This window comes from Lytechinus pictus, chromosome 2, assembly GCF_037042905.1.
Source record: "Lytechinus pictus isolate F3 Inbred chromosome 2, Lp3.0, whole genome shotgun sequence".
In the NCBI taxonomy this organism is placed as follows: domain Eukaryota; kingdom Metazoa; phylum Echinodermata; class Echinoidea; order Temnopleuroida; family Toxopneustidae; genus Lytechinus; species Lytechinus pictus.
This window is the reverse complement of record NC_087246.1, coordinates 69,846,373-69,871,726: the sequence shown is the minus strand read 5'-3', so window position 1 is coordinate 69,871,726 and position 25,354 is coordinate 69,846,373. Positions and strand designations below refer to the sequence as shown.

The window sequence follows — 25,354 nt, the reverse complement described above, 5'->3', positions numbered from 1 at the left end:
AGTTGGGAGAAATTAATGGCCAAACACAGATATCCAAACTTTTTTGAGGGGTTTATATATAAATTAAAGAGTTCTGCGTCGGCGTCATAATGTAGAAACAAAAGAAGATTTAATAGAAACGCCGTGAGGAGACATAATATATATATGTATATACATAAAAGAGGCGAAGTGCATGGTAATGCATTGTACTTAGTTCCAACAGAGTTTATTTTGAAGTCCAAATTTTCGACGTTAAACACACGTCTTCTTCAGGGATACAAATAAAGCTCACAGTGACAGTCTCTGTTGGAACTATAAGTACAATGCATTACCACTTCGCCTCTTTTATCTCATCTATGTCCAACACGTGGAATTTAATATCGTCATTACAGTGGCGTAACTACGGGGGGCATGGGGGGCACGTGCCCCCCCCCCCCCAATCGGCTGGCCAAAAAAAAAAAAAAAAAAAAAAAGAACGGGGAAAAGGAGAAAAAGAGGGAAAAAGGAAGAAAAACGTAGTGGGGGAAGAATATATTATTGTTCATTACAATGTTATATCATATTGTGTTATATTACATAAGAAGCATTTTTTCATAACTTTATGAAGCATTATTTGCTTCATTGTGTCTTCATTGTTCCTGGTGCTCGCATTGACTGTTTAACGAGATATATAATCCTGTTGTACTAAAACCTCCCGTTTGCAAATCAATATACAACAAATATATTTTTCCTCGCAATTCGAGTTATTGTTTTATGTAGTGACATATTCTTCTTTTTCATGACTACTTAAAGTGATTGCCCTATTTTAAGGTCTTAATATAAAACATTTCCTGTCCGTGCTAACGTTCGCATAAGTGGATTGGTGAGATTTCTGCTCTTCATGAACTCCTAAAATCAGTCCTTAAAATGACAATTTTTCTGATCTGAATATCAAAAATTTACAGCTCGCGCTTCGCGCTCGCATCATTTGGTTAGTGAAATACGTAGGGTCTTAGTGAATTCCTACAAACAAGCCTTAGAATGCCCCTCTTCAGTTCTGAATTTCCTGAATTTTCAGCTCGCGCTTCGCGCTCGCAGTTTTTGATTAGTGAGATGCGTATGATAATCATGATTACAATGACTTCAAAAAGTGCTTCATGTGTTTAGATGTAATTCTAATTTCTAACAAAATCAGCAAGCGCTTGGCACTCGCATTAGATGACTATGGTGAGATATGTATACTCTTAATGGATTCCTAAAAAACATAGTCCTTAGAATATCCATGTTTGGGGTCAATATTTACAAAATTTTCAGCTTGCGCTTCGCGCTCGCATTATTTGGTTAGTGAAATACGTACGGTCTTAGGGAATTCCTATACAAACAAGCCTTAGAATGCATCTCTTCAGGTCTGAATTTCCTAAATTTTCAGCTAGCGCTTCGCACTTGCAGTATTTGAATAGTAAGATGCGTATTTTAATCATGATTACAATGACTACAAAAGGTGCTTCATGATCTGTGTTTAGATGTAATTCTAACAAAATCAGCAAAGGATGGCACTAACATTAGATGACTATGGTGAGATATATATACTCTTAATGGATTCTAAAATATAGTCCTTAAAATTTCCCTGTTTTAGGGTCAATATATAGAAAAATTTTAGCTCGCGCTTCGCGCTCGCATTGTTTGTTTAGCGAGACAGTTATGTATCGTGATTACAAAAAATTGCTTATAATGTCCCTTTTTAGCTCTGAATATCAAAAATTTTCAGCTCACGCTTCGCGCTCGCACTATTTAATCAGTGAGATACATATCCGTTTAATGGCACTGCATGTCCTTAAAATATCTCTATTAGGTCAGTATACCTGACAACTGAGCGCGCTTCGCGCGATCCCTAAGTGACTAGAATTTTTTGCTGGTGCCCCCCCCCCCCAATGCCGTGACCCACGGTACGCCACTGTCGTCATATATATATATATATATATATAATAATGTTGAATTTGGACAAAGATGAGCAGCATATTCAGGGATAAAGGGGGTGTATGAATTTCATGTACAGAGTTGTAAACCGGCCATTTTCATCAGCATTGTCAACTTCAAAATCGCCATATAGAACGTAAACTGAGATTTTTCAAACTTTATAACTATTACCCTTTATAAAACTTGATTCCATCTATATACCCCGTAGGCCCTATTTGATATTTTCGCAGGGTTCCATTTAATTCCAAGAATTAATTTTGTCTGGACAAAATCTCGACATTCAATCATTCAAGGCCCGATGTAACAATAATAATATGATGTTGTTTTCCGGTTTATTCTATTTTTCAGAATAATAGGCCTATATCTTCACACAATAAAAATGCTGTAACATAGCATGGACCTAGGTCCATGAACATAGCAAGTCGAAACACTTGTCGCATTATGCAGAGAATATGTCTGCGGAGAAAATGTTGGCGGAGCAAATATCGGCGAAGCAAATGTCGGCGGAGCAATTGTCGCATTTTGCGGAGCAAAGGTCGGCGTAGTAAATGTCGGCGGAGCAATTATCGTCGGAGCAAATGTCGCATTTGTCACCCATTTTTTATGATGCGCGCTGTATGCGGGATATTTCTGAAATTTATATTAAACAAATAAAATTCGTTAGATAGCTCTTAGATCAATTTACTCTTTCATGGGGATATCACATCATTTTATTAAAAAAAAAAAAAAAAAAAACATTTGCAGGTAGTTTCACATGGCGCAAAATCATGGGCGAAATTTGCAGCGCAAAGAGCTTTCGTGAAATCGGCGCCCCATCCAGGGACCATGCTCGCTCTCAAAAGATCAGCGACCGGCCTAGCTAGCTCATACACGTACACATGCACGGTCTAGCTACCTTTCCTCCGATCCGGTCTTCGGAGATCGGAGATCATATGTATGTACCGGTACCGTATATTATATGCGATCGATCTCGCACTAAGAACATCTGACTCGAGTGTGACGCTCTTGCGAGAATTAAAACGTGTGAGTAACTTTTGCTAAATTTAGACGTCAGTTTGATAGAGTTGCTGTATTATTAATGAAGTAGTGTTTTCTTTCAGTGATGTTCTCTTTATTTGATAATTTAGGGTCTGTCTGAAAACATGGTGAGAAAAAGTTGAGCTGTGCATCATTCACTCTTTAAGTTTAATTATCACCGCCGCAATCCGCAAGCATCGGGAATCATTCCCATTTCTTCCCTGAACTGCGGGCATTGTCATGTGAGTTGCGAGTTGGACGTAACATGGGCGTATAAACGCCCGCCTGGCCTTCGGCTTCGCCTTCGGCTATCCTAGTATACCGAGGAGACCATTTGGGTGTGGAAACGAAGAACAACGACAGTTGATTTCATGAAGTTACAAAATAAAAAGCTATTTTCTAAATCTATTAATGCATGCACTAGCTTGACTAGAGTAGGGTCTAGGCTCGAGCGATGTTCGTGCAGGCTCCGCTCTATCACTGCTCTAACTAAGTCTAAGTCTAAAACAGTGAAAGAACATCTATATCACGGCACTGGAATACCACACACTTGCTAGACCCCACCTGGAATATGTTTCGATAGCATGGCACCCAGGCACAGTCAAGAACACCAAATTGCTGGAAATGGTTCAGAGACGAGCCGCCCGGTTCGTCACAGGGAACTACACACGGGGATTCAGCGTTACAAACATAATGACAACACTTGGCTGGATGTCTCTCGAAGAAAGGAGGCGAAATCACCGAATCATCAACTTATATAAGATCATCCATGGAGAAACTCAACTTGACTTAAATAAATATGCCACAAGAAAAATAACAAGATTAAGAAGATCCCATGATGAACTGTATGACGTCACTTCAAAGTTCATCACAACTACCCAACTGGCTAATTCCTTCTTCCCTGAAGCAATCTCCCACTGGAATAGTCTCACAGCCGATACGGTATCCTCCAACAGCACTGACATACTTAAGGTAAAACTAAACATGCAAAATCTGCAACAAAACAAAACAGAGTAACAATACTCCCACTCTCGTCAGCCCTGAGTTACCCTTCCTGGTGGAGGACTTCAGGGAATGGAACTACAAGGTACAAGGTACTTCACAGAACTGATAGGCACCTGTACTCATTCCTGCCCAGAACCATACGGGACTGGAACGACCTTCCCTTAGTCAATGCTCTAAACTAATCAATGTCGCATCTGCACCCGACCTCAGCGTCATGGAACTTTCGTTCTGTTGCCGTGATGATGATGATGATGACACTACGCTCCACCTACATGTACCCGAACTTCGAGACCGTGAACTCGATCTGATATTCCGAGTGACAAAGGTGGGACTTTATGGGGGGGGGGAATATAAAATTCATGCACGACCTTTAAAAAAAAAACTATACTTACTTTACACAAAGTTTTACTTCTTTACCATGCTTAGTATCAGTCTCAAAATTGGTGATTTAGAGCCAACATGAAGTTCCTCACACGTATAAATAATTCGCTGCCGATTTCATAACGTCGCATGCGCGAGGGTCCCAGCTCGGACCAGACCCGGTACATCGCGCATATCGTATTTGCATGCGATGTTTGGAAATCGGCAGCGAATTATTTATAGGTGTGAGGAACTTCATGTTGGCTCTAAATCACCAATTTTGAGACTGATACTGATAGAAGCATGGAAAAGAAGTGAAACTTTGTGTAAAGTAAGAATATGGGCTTTTCCACGGTTACTCACGTTACATTTGGAGACACCTTGACTCATACTTGGAGCTGTAACTCCATTATTATTGATAGGAACTAAACATCTCTTTATCACAACATAGTATGCAGTCTGACTATCCTTTGTATAAAAACAAAACTTGGGAAATTTCATTATGCTCCTGGCAAATCTTTGAAATTATGTGTCGGTTACTCATGTTACACGATTTGGACATACATAAAATGAAAAGTGGACATAAGTGAAAAGTGTCCTCATGCAAGGCTTTTATGAAAGTTGATTATATCCATTTCAAAGAAGTATATTAGGGAGACAAATTTGTATATAATTAAAAAAATAAAGAACACATGGTTTTTACTAGGGGTGCAGATAAAGTGGTTACGTTACGGTTCAGATGGGCTATATGTACAAAGACACATTGAGCTCATGTCCGCCAACCTATGGAATTGCCCATATTAGTTTTAATTGTTTTTAAAGATCATGATGTTGCATGAATTTTATATTTTCCCCCAATAAAATCCCACCTTTGTCACTCGGAATATCAGATCGAGTTCACGGTCTCAAAGTTCGGGTAGGTGGAGCATAGTGTAGCGGTAGTGAAGTGGAGTGGAGCCTGCACGAACTTCGCTCAAGGTACATGTATAGACTACTAGTACTAGGTCTAGAGTTACTAGACTCTACTACTATACTAAATACCAAATAGTATTCAACCCATCTGGAGAATTTCCTCAAATTTCTAAAGTTACAGTAGACCTTAAGTTACAGTAGACCTATAATATTTCTTGCCATCTTGTTTGTTGATCAGGGAACGTGTACATGTATAGATCTACAGCACATGCACAGTAGACTACTAACAAGTACAGTAATGACTAACGAGTAATGTACATGTAGACCTCTAATGCAATCTGATTCTGAGTCACAAATACTAGATCTATAGCCTAATTTTTCAAAAAGAAAACCATTATAAAATTGTAAAATTTATTGTGATGAATTGGGAGATAAAAAATTCTAAAAGAGGTAAAACATGAACCATAGATCTAAATTTAACTTAGATCTAATGTCTTAAATGAATATTCATTTTGAGACTAAAAAATCACCCGTGCTGTGGACAATCTGGACATTCAGATGAGTACCCCTTGGATATCAAATTTTCATTGTTTACATTTTTATAAGTAAACCAGAAAGGTTTGTTTGTAAAATAATGATAGTTATGCACTATTTATGATTCCATCATCAAAATAGTGTAACATATATTTCACAAATTTTATGCATTTATACTTGTCTTGTCTTGGGTTAAGTCGGCATATGCAGACTTGCTGTACTCCGCCAACCTTATTGATGAGTGTGAAATCTAGGTTTTTGAGTGATTTTGGATTTAAAAGAGTCCAGTGAGTTTAGTGTACTACAGATGAAATTTATCAAAATGTTGATAAGGGTCTGATAACAAACTACGAGTCCAATTACGGATGGCCTGAAGTGGCAAAATCTTTATCGATCCAGTTGATTTACTATTTCAAAATGAATAGTTTCTGTGCATTAGATTTTTTATTGAATGATCCAGCCCACTTGTTTTGCAATGTAATTTCAACTTACAATTTTATTATGTGAGATTATAATTGTCAGATTTTGAGGCACATTTGCACGTCATAGTCTACCCATGTGATGCCAATGCCTTTACGAAAGAAGTTACAACAGGTTTTGAAGTGTCGTAAATATTTAGTCAGGTTGTAAGCTCCTTGAGTTGTTGTCCCCGATCTTGGCAAAAAGAGGGCTTTGCGAAACAGTGGACAAGTAGCTCACTATCTCTGATTTAGTTAAGAAGTTAGACTTATGATGTTGTTGAGGAACGGGCCCCTGGTTGGTAAAATGAGGCATGGGAAAAGGACAAATTCATGACACAAAGTATCTTTGGTTTCATGTATACAATGAGGAATTTTGTGTTTTCTAAAAAAAAAACCATCATTTTTTATACAAAACTTAAAAGAAAAAAAATGACATTTAGCCTACATGTAGACCTATTACATTACCAGACCTGTCCCTCAGGGATTGAGAAATTACAAGTCCACCCACCAAGCAAAAAGTTGATTGAAATTTTAAAAAAGAGCAAAATCCAACAAGCAAATAAACTCTTAAAATTGATCAAAATTGGATATAAAATATTAAAGTTATAACATGTTTAAACTCGCTTACTTTCACAAAACAGTTATATGCTTTTTCTCATCGATGTGCAAATGAGGGGTCTGATGACATCACCCACTCCCTATTATAGTCCTTTATTTATTTTGTATTTTATCATCTTAAATATTAAAGAAACATACTCATTTTCTCCTCATTGTCCTGTGAAACAAAGTTTTATTCCTCTGTGAACATGGAGAATTACCATTGTTTTTTATGATTCAGACAAGTTGATCCTTATTGTCAAATCTGTAGGAATTTATATTGTATAAATCAAACAATTAAAAACAAGAGAAAAAGTGAGGGACAATATTAACTCGCATTTGCATACTGTTACTGAGTTGCGCATATAAATGTTTTGTGAAAAAAAATACTTACCCGGTAATTAAATGTCATAACTTATTTTACATCCGATTTCGATGAACTTTTCATTTTTCTCTATTGATTCAAATCAACATGTTTTAGGGTGGACATTTAAGTTGAAGTCATTTTGTCCTCGAGTTGCTAGCACTAATGTGGGTAATCACCACAAATACTCCTGAGAAAACTTGGGAATGTGTTACCTAGCACGTAAGCCCCTAATTTGCTTTCATAACAAAATGAACTTACAAAATGTACTTGTAGAGTATTTACCCTATTTTACTGGCAGTCCCAAGGTCAAATCTGGGTTGCACCCTTCATTGACTCTGCAAACATTGCACTGCAGAGAAAGGAGCATCTTACCTGGGATGTGCAAATTTGATAAGCATGGATGAGCTGTTGTGACTCTCCACTTGTAATTGTAGCGCACCATGCTTTTGAATCCAAGCATTTAAGTTTGTGCTTAGAATGTACATGTTGCAAAATGTGTCTCAGCTTTCCTTGTCAGTAGCTGGATGTTGGCTGACTGCAGGGGCCTTGGGAGTCATTTGTCACTGGCATTCCTGAAATATTAAAGCATAATCTTCTTGATGGATTTTTTCAAAAGAAATCTTAATTTCTGTCTTGTCTGCATAGCAGAGTGAGACTATAGGCGCCACTTTACTGATGGCGGCGGCATCGTCAACATCAAATCTTAACTAAAGGTTAAGTTTTTGAAATGTCAACTTAGAAAGTATATGGGCCTACATGTACTGTGCATCCCCCAAAAAACCACACTTTTGCAACTGCTGCCAAATAAAAAAATATATCACTTTTGGGGAAAACACTTACAAATATAGTTCCAATCAAGTCAACTTTCAAATGACACCAAAAAGTTGGAAAACTGTTCATGCTCGAGCGAGCACTTCCCACTGAAACAAAGGGTATGAAAATTAGGGTGGGTCGGAATTAGCCTTTCAATTTATGTCAGTTTTTGAGAGGCAAATCCTTTGGAAGTTAAAGGCATTGTGATGAATTAATGATCAACCGTGACCAGTTTTGGTAGTTTAAGCAAATTTCATTAATTATTAAATTGACTTTTAATGCATGAGTGAACACAAATTACATTTTTGGGCAGCATTTCAACTTTATCATTAGGATCTCAGCAATGTGTTCATGGGATTCAGGAGAATAAGGGGGGAGAAGTAGGTTAGAATAAGGGTCAACAGAACATTTAGCCCCCCCCCCCCTCTCTCCCGCTCTCCCCTCCTGTTGAGAGACTGATTGTTATTGTCATGTATGCGTGAAGTCCAGAGCAGAATGTGATTTAGTTATAAATTCTCAATTGGGGCATCAACTTTTTTCTACCTATCATTTAATCAACAATTTATAAATAAATCAACTCATTCAATGTGCAATATGATCAATCAAACATTCAGTTTTTCAAAAAATTATTTCATAAATCATCATAATCAGTCAATATCTTGGTAATCATTCAATGAAAAAAAACCTGACCATCAGCCACTGGTCACTTGGCAGTTAAGTTTTGAATAGGCTACAATCCAGGAAGTGAGAGAGATAGGGAGCCTGGGAAATGGAGGTGGGGGGTACATAATTTGTAAAAAAGACAAAAAGAAGAGGAACGCCCCTTTAACCAAGTCTTACCATATCTTGCCATCTTGCTTGTAACAGGTACCATCACATTACTCTGACTCTCACGAACACATTGCTGAGGTCCACAAGATGAATATGCTACACTAAAATTACAATTCCTGTTCACTCATGCATTAAATTTCAATTTAGTAAACTCATGAAATTTGCCTAAGAAACCAAAACTTATCTTACTCATAACTTAGCATAACACCCTTAGCTTTGCAAGTTCCAAATGACTAACCACTCAAAAAACTGTACTTAGGCTAATTCTTAGCTGCCCAGCCTAGCCGAGCTTAGTCTCTCAGGAGGGGAGAAGTGGGGGGGGGGGGGGGGTAGAGATGGAGGGAGGGGTTGCTAAATGTTCTGTTGACCTTTATCCCATCAACGTACTTTACCTACTTAATTTTTATATTACCCCCTAATTCTCCTGACTCTCATGAACACATTGCTGAGATCCACATGATAAAGTAAAAATACAGCACTAGAAATTGCAATTTATGATCACTCATGCATTAAATTTCAATTTAATAATGCATGATATTTTCTCAAACAACAAAGTTATCATAATTGATCATTAACTCATCACAAAACTCTCAACTTTGCAAGGTCCAAACAAAAAAAACCTGAAAGAAATTGGAAGGCTAATTCCGGCCCACCCTAATTTTCATACCCTTTGTTTCAGTGGGCAGTGCTTGCTCAAGCATGAATAGTTTTCCAACTTTATGGTGTCATAATTTAAAAGTTGACTTTATTGGCTTTCCATATATATATAAGTCTTTCCCCCCAAAGTGATATATTTTTTTATCTGGCAGCCATTTTAAAAGTGTATAGTTTTTTTTTGACGCACTGTAGTTCATGAAACTGAGATATAATGGTTAATATCAAGTATTGCTGAGCATCCTGCTAAAGTTTGAGATCACATGACCAAGGTCAAAGGTCATTAGGGTTAATGAACTTAGACCATGTTTGGGAATCAACATCAAAATGTTAACCAAAGGTCATTTAAGGTCAATGAACTTTGGCCAATTTGGGGGTATTTGTTGAATTACCATCATAACTTTGAAAGTTTATTGGTCTAGTTCATAAAACTTGGACAGAAGAGTAATCAAGTATCACTGAACATCCTGTGTGAGTTTCAGGTCACATGACCAAGGTCAAAGGTCAATGAATTTTGGCCATGTTGGGGGTAGTTGATAGAACGATCATAACTCTGAAAGTGTATGGATCTAGTTCATAAAACTTCTTCTGGTGTTTTTATGATTATTTAATTTTATAGTAGTTTTCAAAGTCAGCACTGCTGCTATATTGAATCGCGTGATGCAGGTGAGACTGCCAGAAACGCTCCACATGTTTAAACCCTGCAAAGTTTACATGCTACATTTACATTCAAGAATACCTTTTACCATTGATAGGAAAGTAATATCAGGGCTCTGTAACACAAAGGTTAGCGATTAATCGCTAATTTGAAAGACAGATTCTGATTGGTTCCTAGTCAGTCTACTGAGCAAATTGCGCATGCAAGGATGATCTTCATAGGTCATTTCATTTAGCAATTAATGGCTAACCTTTGTGTTGCGGGGGGGGGGGGGGGAACTGAGCTATAAAAAGTACCCTGATGCCCAGTCTGCCATAAAATCATGAAAGTAGTAGGCATATGCTTCATGCAGGGAGTCCCAAATCCCATTATTTTCTTCATGAGTGTGTTTAATATCTCCTCAATATTTCATTCTAGATAGAGCTCTGCACTGCACCTGATATTGTTGGCAGGAAGAAGGTTGATGAGAAGTCCAGATGGGTTCCGAGAGAATTCGGGATGTTATTATTGTTGGAGCAGGGATCAGTGGTAAGGCATTACTTTCTACTCTTTAAAGGTCAATTCCACCTCATTGATAAGATGATTTGAAAAAAAAATCAAACCAGAACAAAATGTTCAACTTTTTAATCTAAAATGTGGAATGAAATAGAAAGTTATGACATGTTTAAAGAAAGAACAGATATGCAAATGAATAGGAACAGTGATTATCTGTTTACTTGTAAACTCAAAGGGAAAAGAAGTTTTGGTTCTTTACTCTTCGTGTGAAAATTATTTGAAGTAACCTTTGCAAATTGGAATTTATGTTTTTGATGTGTACATTTTCAATGAAAAAACAGAATTGCATTTTAGATCAAGTTTCCGGAAGTGGGAAATCTCATTCTCTAAATGAGAGAGTTGATGGGATAACATCTTATTTCTTTACGTTGTATTATATTTGTATGAAATTTTGAATATTTCTATTGGTGTAGAATTGTAACTTTAAAGCATGATCAATTAACATTATGTTCAAAATGGAGTAAAATTGTTTTTCATTCATGATTTATATTTCATGCAATAGTGGGTGTGTCACATCATCCGTGCTGTGCATAGACATGTAGTCTATCATTGTTTTGAATTAAGCGATACTTCAGCGCTGTAACTTTCTCTTTTTACATCAAATTTTGTTTTATTTTACATCCAATTTCCAGATTCATCAGCTTGTTTTAGGGGCTAATTTTACCCTGAAGTCATCACCCACTATTAAAACAAAGTGTACCGGTATTTGTTGGGTCCTTTTATACAATACATTTTAGACCCTTCCATTTACCGGTAAATAAATTTTGAAGTGTTATGAATTTCTGATGATGGTATTTTGCATGGAGCAGCTCCCTTAATGTCCTAATATCGAGTATACCACTTTCAATTAAAACCAGGCATATGCATAGGCTTTACATTGTACATGTACTTGCTCCTTTTCTTGCAAAGTTGTGTGTCGTATTAAGCATCCTACATGTACATGTATGTCAATTGAATTCATTAATAATGCCTAGTCTACGTACATGTTATGCAAATATTTCTTGTGTCGTTGCCAAATTGTTCTTTGAAACAAAATCAGAATTTGTTATTTAGATTAGAAAATTACAGAAATGTAGAAGAAAAAAAAACCCAGATAGAATTCTAAAAGTGCACTATGCAGTCAAATCTTTGACAATACATTGTAACTTGCTGCTCCATATCCATTTAATATCAGCATGAATTAGATATCAGACATTGATTTTTATTGGTACCTTTCAAAAAGGGATTGAATAACAAGGCATTTAACTAAATGAAGTAATAAAAATGCATTAATATGCCATACCTTTACAATGTATTTCTGATGTCCATATTGTTCTGTAACCAGAGCCATCATATATCACTTTCTAATTTTTCATTCTATTAACCTGAACCACAATATATTCTACTCAAGGTTTATCAGCCGCCAAGGTCTTACATGAATCTGGCCAAGATGTACTGGTACTAGAAGCCAATGATCGAGTTGGAGGACGGACATGCAATTTCTATGTAAGTCAATAGTAATGATTTGCTTAGTGAGGAAATGTTGATTGTAGGGGCATTCAAACAACGTGTTTCAAAGAGGTACAAATAAAGAAGAACTTTCTTCAAATCTGCACAGATGTAAAAATGTTCAACAATTATTTGATATAGCAGATTAAAAATTGATGATAGTTCCTCTTTGAAAGGTGTACGTAAATGATGTTCAGTGGTGTGAGAGTTCAGAAGCTAATTTCACTTTTCTTCAGCTTAATTTTAGCTTTTTTTTTAACACCTCAGCTTTTTTCAGCTACTAGTATTAGTGAATATTCACATTCTACAGGCACTTACATGTACATGTACCTGTAGTATCAATGACATTGATTCTAACTAAAGTTGATACTGCAATGGCATAACCTCCAACTGGCAAGATTGTATCAGATAGACCTATATAGTATTTTTGTTCAAAATAGGGATGAAAAGTATACTTTTGACCTGTGTTTGCATAAAAGATTTTGTTTTTTTGTTTCAGTATAAAGATCTTTCATTGAAAAAAGTTGGCAGGTATGCAGATTTTAATGTTTATTTTATTGGAGATTACTTCGATATTAAAAACTTCTTTGGAAAATTAAAGAAAAGTATTCTATTTTTATGATTATGTTTGTGGGATTTATCATTGAATCAATCTGAACCCATTGTAATTCCATAAGTAAAATCAAAATTAAAAATTTTCATGAATAATTGAAATTTGAAAGTGTACATGTATACACATGTAAACAATCTGACTGTTTTGTTTTGATGGCTTGTAATTTTTTGTAAACTAATGAAGGGCATTGTACATTAAGGACTTTTCTTAAAACTTAAGTTTTTGATCTCATATTCAGGTCAAGTTTAAAATTCATACAGAAATTGTAATTGCATCTGTAGGGATCTTCTGCATATCAGAAAAAAAATCACCCAAATTGTATATACAGGAGAATCCAAGCCTTACAAAATATGTATATTTAGGACTGCACACCATATTTTACACTGGCAGAAAATTATATAGTATTAGTAATTATATATATTGTTTGTACATGTATACATTTAATTTAATTAGAAGAAAAATTTCCAAAATAAGTTGCTGAAAACGGGTTGCGGAACAGTTTTGAAAGGGGGGGGGGCAACTATGCAAAAGAAATCACAATCAGATGGTCATTTTTATGTGTTTGAAGTTTGAATATGGTTTAACAATAAAAATAGGAGAAAGCCACCCCCCCCCCCTGGTTCCACGGCCCTTGGAAAAGATGGCAAAATATTCAATTTACATGGTAACTAAGCATTTTTTTTCTTGTGTCAGACAGAAGCTACATGTACATGTATGCATATTACGTATCTTAGCAATTATCGATCAGCAAAATTTTACAAGAATATCACAGTGTGTTTTATTTGAACCCAATAAAGGAAATATCAGAGACAAACACATACATGTTATGTGTCAAATTATGTCTTCATTTTGTAATAAAGTTATAAGGAATCAAAAGATTTTATCTGTTTTATACACTACAAAATAATGCCAAAGCATTTTTGAGAAGGAGCCAATGACTAAAGTTTAACGTAGGTCATGGAGTTGCCCCAATGTCTTTTAATTATTGTGATCAATAGATATATAGGTATACATGTGATAACACCTGTAAATTGTGTAAACACAAGGGTTGAGATTAACAGGGAATTTGATGATCTTGCAACTCGCTGAGCGTTCCGTCCCTCAAATCATTGCTTGAAACGGTGAATGTAATTAAACCTTGTACCCTTCCACCACCCGTCTGATCGATTGTCACTAACTTTGCTTATTCATGTGGAATGAATGATTATTACTCTGAGATGCATAACCTCAGGGTCACTGTGAATGTCGAGAGATGCTGGCTGTAATAATAGTAACACCATCATTCTAGGCTTTTTGAAATAATGATTTTTGTTGATTTTCTTTCATGTTTGAGCAGGATTTTTTTTTCCACTCCATTTTGTATGTTTGGAAGGGTGTAGGGGTGGCAAGAGATTATTTTAAATTTTTATCATACTAAAGTTAGTCATTGCAGGGGTGTGAGAGTTCAGATTTTTATCTGATTTCAGATTTTTTTTTGTTTTGATTTTCAGCTTAATTTCAGCTTATTTTTGGCCTTCCTCTGTACAAAAAGTATGGGAGCTCTTTCTATTTCAGACATTTTCAACACTGTTCAGCTTTTTTCAGATCTTTTTATTTGTGACCGACCACTCACTCCCCTGTCATTGGGATATATACACCAAATGACTTTATTGAATTCATTCATGTATAATTGAGCTTTTCTTTTTTGGTTATGGGGGGGGGGGGCAGTGGCCTAATTAGCCAACAATTTTGAGGGGGTCAGATATGTTGTATTGGGCAAAGTTTATAAAAAGTTGCAAGCTAAAATCTTGACATTTTCATTACAAAGATAAATTTTGACATAATATTCTGAAAATAATGATATACACAAGCCCCCCCCCCCCCCAACCTGTACGCCACTAGGGGGGGGGGCTGTGCTTTGATAGTGTGCTCATAATATTGGGATCATAGGTTTGATCAGGTCCAACCTGTACTTCAGCATACTTTTATTGGGAAATTTGATTGATTTTAGAGGGGAAGTTCATCCTGAAGAAAATTCTGTTGTATAAGTACTTGGGGGAAAATAATGAAAAATAATGGTGAAGGTTTTAGGAAAGTCAATCAAGGATCAAGAAAGTTATTAGAATTTTATTTTTTTCCCCTACTATTTTTACAATAAACCTTTTCTCAGGGTGAACTTCCCCTTTAAAAAGAAATTAAATTGATGTATTTCTCCCTCAATTACATGGAATTCAATAAAAATCCAAAAAAGTATAAAGAATTTGGATTTGACACTCATGCAACACTTAACACACATTCCATGATAAAGGAAAACAGAAGTTTCTTGTTCATTCCAAATGTGAAACGGATCCGATAATCTGGGTCTCAGATTCATGCTCTCAAAGCCAGTAATCATAAGAGCAAATTTGCAGGGCAAAGTACAAACTAATGTTCTTCAATATCCTTCCCATTTTTTGTACAGTACATTGTGCTCAAAAGTTAGTGGACCCCACCACCAAATGAACTACTAAAGTAGAGTGATGAATGTAGACAACAACACTACAATGTTTGGCGAGCCCAGAGAAATAAACTTTATTGAATGTAGTATTTTATCACTGGACTTCACAATTAAATATCTAAAACATGGTAGACTTAGAACACTTTAAATATCAGACCTTCATTTTTGAGGAGCGTGATCGCGCCGGCGCTCCTAAAAAAATAAGAACAAAAAATCGCGCTCCTAAAAAAAAAAATTGCTAAAATTTCACATTTTACATCTTTAAATCCATGAAATGGCCATCTATTTTCCATAATTCCTTGAAATTATTTTGATTTAGTTGAAATCTATCAGAAAAGTGAAGAATATTCACGTCTTTCCCGATTCTGATTTGAATTTAAACTCGGTAAGTATTGTACATGTAGTCCCATATATAGAATTTCATGGCAACACCATGGAAGTCTACATGTGGGACTACAATATTTACCGAGTGTAACTTCAAATCAGAGTCGGGAAAGAGGTGAATATTCTTCATTTTTCTGATAGTTTTCAACAAAATCAAAATAATTTCAAGGAATTATGGAAAATAGATGGCCATTTCATGGATTTTAAAGATGCAAAATGTGAAATTTTGGATTTTTTTTTTTTTTTTTTTGCAGGAGCGCGATATTTTGTAAACGTATTGACCCAGGCCTAGTTTCACCACAGATTAACTAATAGCTACACAGCTATTGCATATACGATGTTAAGAAAAATCTGCAATTTATCATACATGTATTGTATTGAATTGATTTGAGCTCCTCAAGGAGAGCGATTTAATGAGCTCCACGAAATCATAAACGTCAAGGACTGAAACATGTTCTTTTTCTGGTAGGGTTCACTAACTTTTGAGCACCACTGTATGTGTATGGTCTTGTTTCACAGCAAACGGATCCTGACACCAAAACGATCAAGTCCACCCCCACCAAAATTTCAGTTGAATAAAGAGAGCCTCCTCGATCTGGTGCTGCACAGTGGCTGCCGGGCCCGCGATCAATTGGGAAAAGCAAATTTTCTGAGTATTTCATTTTATGTCTATTTCGAACAATGAAATATAGATTTTCAACTTCAATTTCAATTTCGATTAAATCAAAAAAGCATATTAACATTAAAAGTTTCGTAAAAAATGATTGTAAAATTAGGAAGTTTTCATTTAAAACATGGAGATATCCACTGGCAGTATGCAAATGAGGGATCTGATATTGTCTTAAATGCACAATATGGGCAATTCCAAGCAAAAGTGGACATTTTCCAAATATTTATATTGGCTCTATTTCAAATCTGGATCAAATTTTTCTATAAAAACTCATATGGAATTTCATAAATACAAAAGGGGAACATAATTAGCCACAATTTTTTTTCTTACCATCTCCTTATAGGAGAATCCAAACCATACAAGAAATTCTATACATGTGACTACATATATTGTTTATTACTTACTTTCAATTTAACAGAAAACTACATGTATTGCTTGTTTTGTAAAATTTTCTTTTGGATAATCTGAAGGTCAACATTTTACATCATATCAAACAAAAATTTTAAAATAGAAGTTCATTTTACGTTGCCCGTGAGTGGATATTTCTGATGTCACTCCGTAACCAGGTATGTGTTTACATTTTAAGTTGTAATTAATGAAATAAAACACCAATTTTTTAATGTAATGCAGCATATTAAAGCTAGAACAACATAGAATCCAAACAATAAATCAAAATTATGATAGCAATTCGAAATTCACAGAGTTTGAGCAATATGTATTCTCCTCAAATATGCATGTCCATTTTGCGTCACTCCGTAACCATGTTTATGAATATTCATATCTCATTAATTCAGTGGATCAATATAACAAATGTTATTATTTTGAAAAGTGGGTTTCAGCAACTACTGTCAGGTACCATTTCTTTGCAAATAACTATTCAAATATGGCCGATATCTTTGTTTGAATGCAAAAAAGTTGTTTCTGAATGTCACTCCATAACCGTGGAACTGCCCATATATTTTATATTTTTATATTGAAAATATGTTTTTGTCCAATTTTACGATAGCTGGCCTACACCCTGCCCCCGAGTATTTAAGGGGGAGAAGATTTGGGCAGGGGGACCCCAGTTTTTGGAGGACTACATTTTATAGACCAATAGAATCACTTGACAAAAGCAGGAAATAACAAGAAAATTAAAAAGTCAATTTTGATATGAAAGTGCAAATGTTACATTTTGAGGACTAGAAAATATTGAACATCATTGTTTCAGTTTTTAGTTTCAGTTTCAGTTTGGTTTATTTTCATAACTCATAAAATATCAAATACAATGTAACGTCCATCGAAAGACAGTAAATCATTGATAATAAAATAATACAATACATCACCATAATGCATAATAAATCAGACAAATGTTATACAATTGAACGTTTGGATTGGAGACAGATACTATCAATAAGATGAGAATATGAAGGGCAAACTATTTAAAAAGCAGAGCTTGTAATTTATAGTTTCCCTATTAATAAAATTATAAGTAATTGTCAACTTGTTTTGATATCAATATGTTGCAAGAAAAGAAAGTGAAAGAGAGAGAGAAAAAAATATATATATATTTCCTTTAAAAAAACGAGAGAAAGAAGGAGACAAAAAGAAAAAAACAAAACAAAACAAAGGGAGGTGGACTGACAATAGTTAAGAGGAATACTAGGGAGCCGATGAATTGTCGTTTAGATATTTGTTTCAAATATATATTTTCAATTTACGTTTAAAAGTATATATAGAATTGCAATCTTTGAAGTCGGTTAGTAGATCATTCCAAAATAATGGACCTGTGACAATAATTGTTTTATGTGAAAAAGCTGTACGAGTACGTGGAAGATGATAATAATGACTTTGACAAGTAGGATAGCTGTGAATCTCGTCATTCTAAATAGAGAAGATACGGTGGTAGGTAATTCTTTTCTTGAGAGTTGAAACATAAATATTCCAAGGTTAAATGCATAAAGATCATGGATTTGTAGAACATTAAGTACATGAATAAAAGAGTGGCATAGAATGAGCCCGGTAACTTGTATTATTAATAATTCTTATTAGTCTTTTTTGGATAAGTAAAATTTTATTGATATGAAGTTTTGAAGTGTTCCCCCAAGAAAGGATACCGTAATTTAAATACGGCAAAATTAGAGTGGAGTATAAACATAACAAGACACGGGTGGGAAAAGATGACTTAAAGGTATTGTTTAACTTTGTGAGCAGCCGATTAAAAAAATTCTCAAACCAAGATGAAACATGTGTACAAGTGCATATATTAGAACTAATAAACCCTGAAAACAACCATTATTGAGAAGGAAAAGCTAAAACTACAAGGCAAACCCCGATTTTGTAAATAGGCGTCTTATAGACGCCTAAATAGTACACATATGTGTATGGGATGAAATTAAGATGGTGTTTTCGGTCACTTTATATTTCAATTTTTGAAGCTCTAAATAATTATTTTCGAACGCAATTTTTTCTGGGCTTCATTTTTGTAACATATCACAGACACAGGTGACAAGTGTGACCTTCTAGCTCAGATTTTTTAAAAGTCAAACCAATGTTAACCAATCTCTTTAAGTTTGCATATGACACCAGTATTTCTGGATATAATTTTACTAATGTGATTAATGTGGGCTTTCCAAGTTAATTTACTGTCGATATATACGCCAAGAAATTTTGCTGTGTCAACCTTTACAAGAGGTGTGTTGTTTAAAAATACAGGTCCGGGTAAATTAGCGATCGTATTACTGAATAAGATATCATTTGATTTATTGATATTCAGAGACAATTTATTGGAATGTATATCCAGTTAAGAACAAAGTTCAGTTCATGATTTAGTGTTTGTAAGAGAGTTTGAGGATTTTTGTGAGAGATAAATATATTGGAGTCATCTGCAAACAGAAGGAATGAAAATATTATAACAATTTTGAAAGTCATTAATATAAATGAGAAATAATAAAGGGCCTAGTAAAGACCCCTGTTGCACTCTGCATGTAATAAGTTTTTTATGAGATTCTTGATTGTATACAAACTGCTGACAGTTAGATAACTTCTGAACCACTCCAAGGCCTTTCCACGTATTCCATAATGTGATAATTTGAAAATAAGAATGTCATGATTAATTGTATCAAAGGCCTTGGAGAAATCCAGAAATAAACCAACAGTATGAGAAAAAGTGTCTATTGATGTAGCTATTTTATCTATAAACATTAATAATGCATGGGTAGTTGAATGTTTCTTTCTAAAACCAAATTGGACCTTCGATAAAATATTATATTTATTTAGAAAATTAACAGTGCGGGTGTATATTAATTTTTCGAGAATTTTGGAAAAAGAGCTTAAGAGCGAAATGGGACGATAATTTCCAATATCATGTTTATTACCTTTCTTATGTAATCGGTATGACCTTTGATATTTTCATTTTTTCTGGTTCTACCCCAGTTACTAAAGATAAGTTGAATAAATAAGTAAGCGGTTATACTATTTCATTTATAGTCTTCTTCAAAAGAAAATTCGTAATATTATCATACCCAGAGCTTTTTTTAGTTTTCAAATCTTTAACAATGATCATAATTTCACGAGAAGTAATGGGAGTAAAAAATATAGATTGACCGTTCGGTTCTTTTTAAAACGATCGAAAATCAACATCGGAATTTGGAATGTCGCGGGCAAGATTTGGGCCAATATTTATGAAATGATCATTAAATGTTTCAGCAATCAACATTGGATTTCTATTTTCGGAGCTGTTGATCATAATTGTAGAAATAGATGGTGATTTTGTTTTTTTATTTAGAACATTGTTTATCACCCTCCACGTACTTGAGACATATTTGTTTTCTTCAAATTGTCTAGAAAAATAATTCTTTTTAGCGGTCCGAAGTAAAGTAGTAAGGGTATTACGATATGAAGAGTATCGACGTTTACTTTGATCTGATGTAATTTTTTTGTGCTTATAAAAGGGACGATTTTTCCGGTTAATACAACGAAGAAGAGACATAGTGATCCAGGGAGATCTCTGAGTTTTTTTGTAGTTCTGAGATGAAGGCCTCAATGGAATGTTGGTATTATTCAAATTAAGAAACCTGTTAACAAAAATATTATATGCTTCATTAGGGTCAGAATTTATGTACACCTGGGACCAGTCGGCTTGTGCTAAACATTCTCTAAATTTGTATAAATTGTCTTCAGAAAAGTTACGGGTCATAGACCTGGAGCAGTCTATGATATGGTAGGGGGTTGGGGAAAAAGTAAATACGGGGAAGTGATCAGACATATCACTGATAATAATTCCGGAACTTAAGCATTGATCAACATTTGTAAAAATGTTATCTATAAGGGTTGAAGATACATCAGATATTCGAGTGGGTTTGTTAATTAAGGGTAAAAACGATTTCGAAAGCATTATATCATAAAATTGTTGACATACATTACACAAGTTACATTTCAAGAGATCTAAGTAAAAATCTCCCATGATAAAGCATACTTTATTTTCTAGAGTTGGTGCAGATAAAAGACCCTCAAGTAATTAAAAAAAATCAAGAGGATTTGCTTGAGGTGGTTTATAAATTTCCCCAATGAAAATATTTTTCCCTCTTGGGACTATAATTTCAACAAAAACAGTTTCAGCAAGGTTTGACATTTGATTTAAATCCTCTAAAGACTTCGTTTGAAACTGGTTTAAGACGTACAATCCCACACCTCCACCGGTTTTTTTTTCCTATTATTCCCAAAGTATGAATACCTATCTAAAAGATGTAATGGATAATTTCCATCAGTCAGCCAGGTTTCGCATAACCCAATAACAGAGAAATCAAAAGATAATTTGTCAAGAAATGATTTGAATTTGTCCAGATTTTTTGAGAGGCTTCTAATATTAAACTGGAAGAAAGACATATCTTTTTTAAAGGCGAAAGATTCTTTAACAAATTCATTTTCAGTCAGGTATTAAGATTCAGATATTGGTGATAAAAGGTCGTAACTCGTAAGGATCGATTGTTACCGAAAGAGATTGCACTTCATGATTTAGCTGTTCAGAAATACTTTCTTCAAAGTTATCTGCACCATCTCCGTGACTAGGAAGAAACTGGGGTTGTGAAGTAAATTCATTCTCATCTAAAGAATGCATTGGGAAAACATCCATACTCATCGGCATAGCACACAGATTCGGAAGAATGCAATGGTAATAGCAGAGACTATAAATGTTATCTTTAGTAGAACATTGCAATTGATCAAAATAACAGACGTATATCGATATATGAATCCATGGTAACAAAACGAACATCTGGAAAATTTAGGCCTATTACATAATGTTACGGAATGTCTACACGGCTCCTGCATAATGTACCAAAGTTTAAAGCATTCTGAATGATATGCTCCTGTATATACAAAGACAAGTAAGAGTTGAAGACAAAAGTTACCACCAAAAAGTAAAATACAAACGTGTAAAGCAATGTCACTGAAAGACACAATAGAAAGCTGATGAATAAAACATCACTGTTTGCCAGTATCATTGCCATTGTGTTCTTCATGCCACCATTAATATGATAGAAAAGGTCTAAGCTTTTTTTGATTAAATAAGGTGTACAGAAAAAAGGTCACTAAAAGAAGTCACCAGAAGAAAATTCATAATAAGTGATAATCAGGATTGAAAGGTCTTGTTATACACATGTCACTAAAAAGTCTCAAAGATATGGAAATGCGAGAAGTACAATTATTAGAGACCCTTCTCAGCCTTTCTGAATACAGACAATGAGTGATTGCTAACAGTCTCAATGAAGAGGTTACACAATTCACCACCAACCTACACCATAATACTGTTTTGTATTTCCTTCAGATTTTTGCAATTTTTTTCTTCATGTAATTGTATATTCGATTTCTGGTTTCAACATCTTCAAACACTTAAGTGAAAAGTACATGTAGAACTTTATGTTATTTAACCCGGTTTTATTGAATTAAAATCTGCAAAGACCAAGTTTGGACTTCAACAATATATATGTTATTTTGCACCAGTGCAGTGCAGTGTTTGAAAGGAAACTCTAAGCAATTGCAAGGCCTGTACACTGCCATTTGCTGTGGCACTGCAAGGGAGCTGATGCTGCAGTATTCGATCTCGTTCTGAATCAATGATGGGTATGGTAGTGGATCATATTACCGAACACTTCATGAATGCAATCATATCAAACACAATATTCTCATAAAATTCACCAAACTTTCACCATTAATACACAAATCGATTTTTTTTTATATTATTTTTTATGATATTGCTTCCAATCGGACCCCTCTTTGAATGTGAAATATTTTGGTCACTTGAAAAAGGTATCATATACCGAACATGTGTTTTCTATGAGAAAAGTTGAGAAAACAACGAAATCACTCATGAGCTATTTTGACCATACTTTATTTTTTTGAGAATATAAAGACTTTGAAAATGTATTTTTGACAATTTTTCTTCATTTTTCTATTCATGTTGCAAACTTTTGAGCAAATGAAATTATTTTTTGATGCGTATGATGTGCGCATTTGGTAATAAAAGACCGGTTGGTAATACAATCAATCACTATACTTTCTCTTCTTAAAGGTCAAGTTCACCTCAGAAAAATATTGATTCAAGTAAATATAAAAAAAATCACTTATAAGCATATTCACTGAAAATTTCATCGGATGTAAAATAAAAGTTTTAATTATTTTTCAAAACACAGTTATATGCACAATTCGGTGATGCAAATGGGAGAGTCTATGATATCCCTCACTATCTCTTTTGTTTTTATTGTTTGAATTATACAATATTTCAATTTTTACCCATGTGAATAATGGACAACTTGACTGAGCCATAAAATGTTGCACAGTAGTAATTCAACATTTTCAGGGAGGAACCATACTTTGTTTCTCAGGATAATGAGGAGAAAATTAGAATATTCACATTTTATGTAATAAAATACAAAAGGAATAGTGAGTGGGTGACGTCATCAATCATCTTGTTTGCGTGCTGACGAGGATGTGCATATGTTGTGATAAATTAGCAAAACTTGAAAATGTCTTAACTTTCTTATTTTACATCCGATTTTCATAAAAATTTCAGTGTCATTATCATCATCACCATTGCCTTTATAATCACTTTCCATATCCAAAATCTCAATTGCCTCAACAGCTGTCATTTGATTGCAGGTTTATGGCAGTGTGTCCATACTTCGCAGACTGTCATTTATCTTTAAAAATCTGCATCTTTAAAATGTTTTATCATCAATCATCATAGAAGTGACCTAATATATTTAAATGTGCGATGAGTATACATGATAATACTGACAAAATATCGGCAAATTTGTTCATGTGCTGAAAAAAATGTGAACTTCTCAACAAACATCAGGAATTCATCATTTTGCAAGCAGAATTCATTGAAAAAATGTGAGTAAAACGTGGTACCAGCTGATCAATTCTATAACATTTTGCAGTCTGATATAAATATCTCACATTTTGAGCTTGACTTTTTTTTTAAATCTCCACAAAACTTTTGTCCACAAAGATCATACTTTTTAGAATGGTTTTCCATCACATCATACTCTTCGATCAGAATAGAATTTGAGATTACGATACTGGCAAAATCCCTTGACCTACTTGTCAATATTTTTTTAGTTTACGGTCTTTCCATGAATGAATTTTAGCCTGATGAATATGTCCGCGAAGTTTGGACGCCCCATCATACAGACATCGCTTGACATAAACGCGGATATATGCAAAGTGAATGACACATGTATCAGCTGCTGTCAGCTGTGTTCGTGATGTGACGTCAGAAGGTAGCAATATTTCTGTAAATGTATGATCGTAAAAGTGTCCCTGACAAAGTTTATCGAAAAAACAATAAAAAACAAAGGTTAGAAAAAACACAGAAATGCATAATAAATCTTTAAAAAACACAATAAAATACATAGGAAATTTATCATGTTTGGACAATTTTTCTGTAGATAGGCCTATTTGTTAGTAAAAATTGATATTTTTACCAAAAATTAGCACTACTACATGTAGCTGAATAAAGTGAGTTAAAGACCAAAAAAAAATATCTACGTATAGGGCGAATTTTACTATGCATTCTTTCATGTATACATCTGACTCAATGCACGTGCAAAATTTCACGGCAATCAAGCATTCAGCGGCCGAGATCTGAAGTGGTGGGTGTCAAGTTAGGGTTAAGCATACATGTGTGTATTTCATATTCAAGAAAAGTTTGAATACTTCAAATTGGCAATGAGGTTTGAAAAATGTGAAGTCGTATTGGATATCCTCAATAGCAGTGGAAGGACCATGTTTGTGCTGTACTATAAAAGAACCATTCCGAGGAATGTGAAAACCGTTGAATATTAGGACTTGGGAGAGTAATATTTATAGATAATACCTCACTAGTATTCACTGAAGGCGGTGCTGCACCATCCAGAGTTTGCTCAATCTCGAGATTTTAGCCCGATCGGCCCTCTTCGCGATTAATCTCGAGATTCAAGAAACCCCGTCTCCACTATCGCAAGAAGAGCGATTCCTGGCATCGATGCCAGTGGCATCGATGCATTATGGTCTGACGCCGTGAATAAATAATCCCGAGTGCGTCTGCACCTACGAATTAGCGCGATAATTCGTAAAATAGCGCGCTATTTTGCAAATAATCCCAAGTTGACTTGGAATTGCAATCTCGAGATTAATCCTATGAACTAGCGCAATAATTGCGTCTCCATTGCAAATAATCTTGAGATTGTTCAGATCGGGATAATTTGCCGGATCAGAAATAGCGCGCTAATTTGAAAACTCGGGATGGTGCAGACGGCCCTTGAGTGTCCCCCTTGTTGTTTTGTAGCCTGTGATGCATGACATGGAAAGAGGGTGATTAAGATACATTTTACTCTGATGGATGGCCCATATGTTTCTCTTTTTTGTTGTAGGTGTAAATTACACATCTGCTAACAGCTCTCAGAAAACATTATTTTAGCATCAGTAGGAATGATTCAACAGTGATTCAAGAGTGAAGAAATATTTTAAATGATCCATTGCAAAACTTAATAATATCTAAAG

At 34.8% G+C, this 25,354-nt stretch overlaps 1 long non-coding RNA gene across 2 annotated transcripts; it reads left to right on the top strand.

The window, feature by feature from the left end:
• Nucleotides 1-2,740: 2,740 nt before the first annotated feature.
• LOC129269411 (uncharacterized) lies at nucleotides 2,741-13,094 on the top strand. 2 transcript variants are annotated; one of them, XR_008585395.2, is made up of 3 exons: nucleotides 2,741-2,958; nucleotides 10,562-10,672; nucleotides 12,090-13,094. It is a non-coding gene; the product is annotated as an uncharacterized LOC129269411 (long non-coding RNA). The 2 variants fall into 2 exon arrangements; XR_008585394.2 differs by having other exon boundaries at nucleotides 2,754-2,958; nucleotides 10,566-10,672.
• The last annotated feature ends 12,260 nt before the right edge of the window (nucleotides 13,095-25,354 follow it).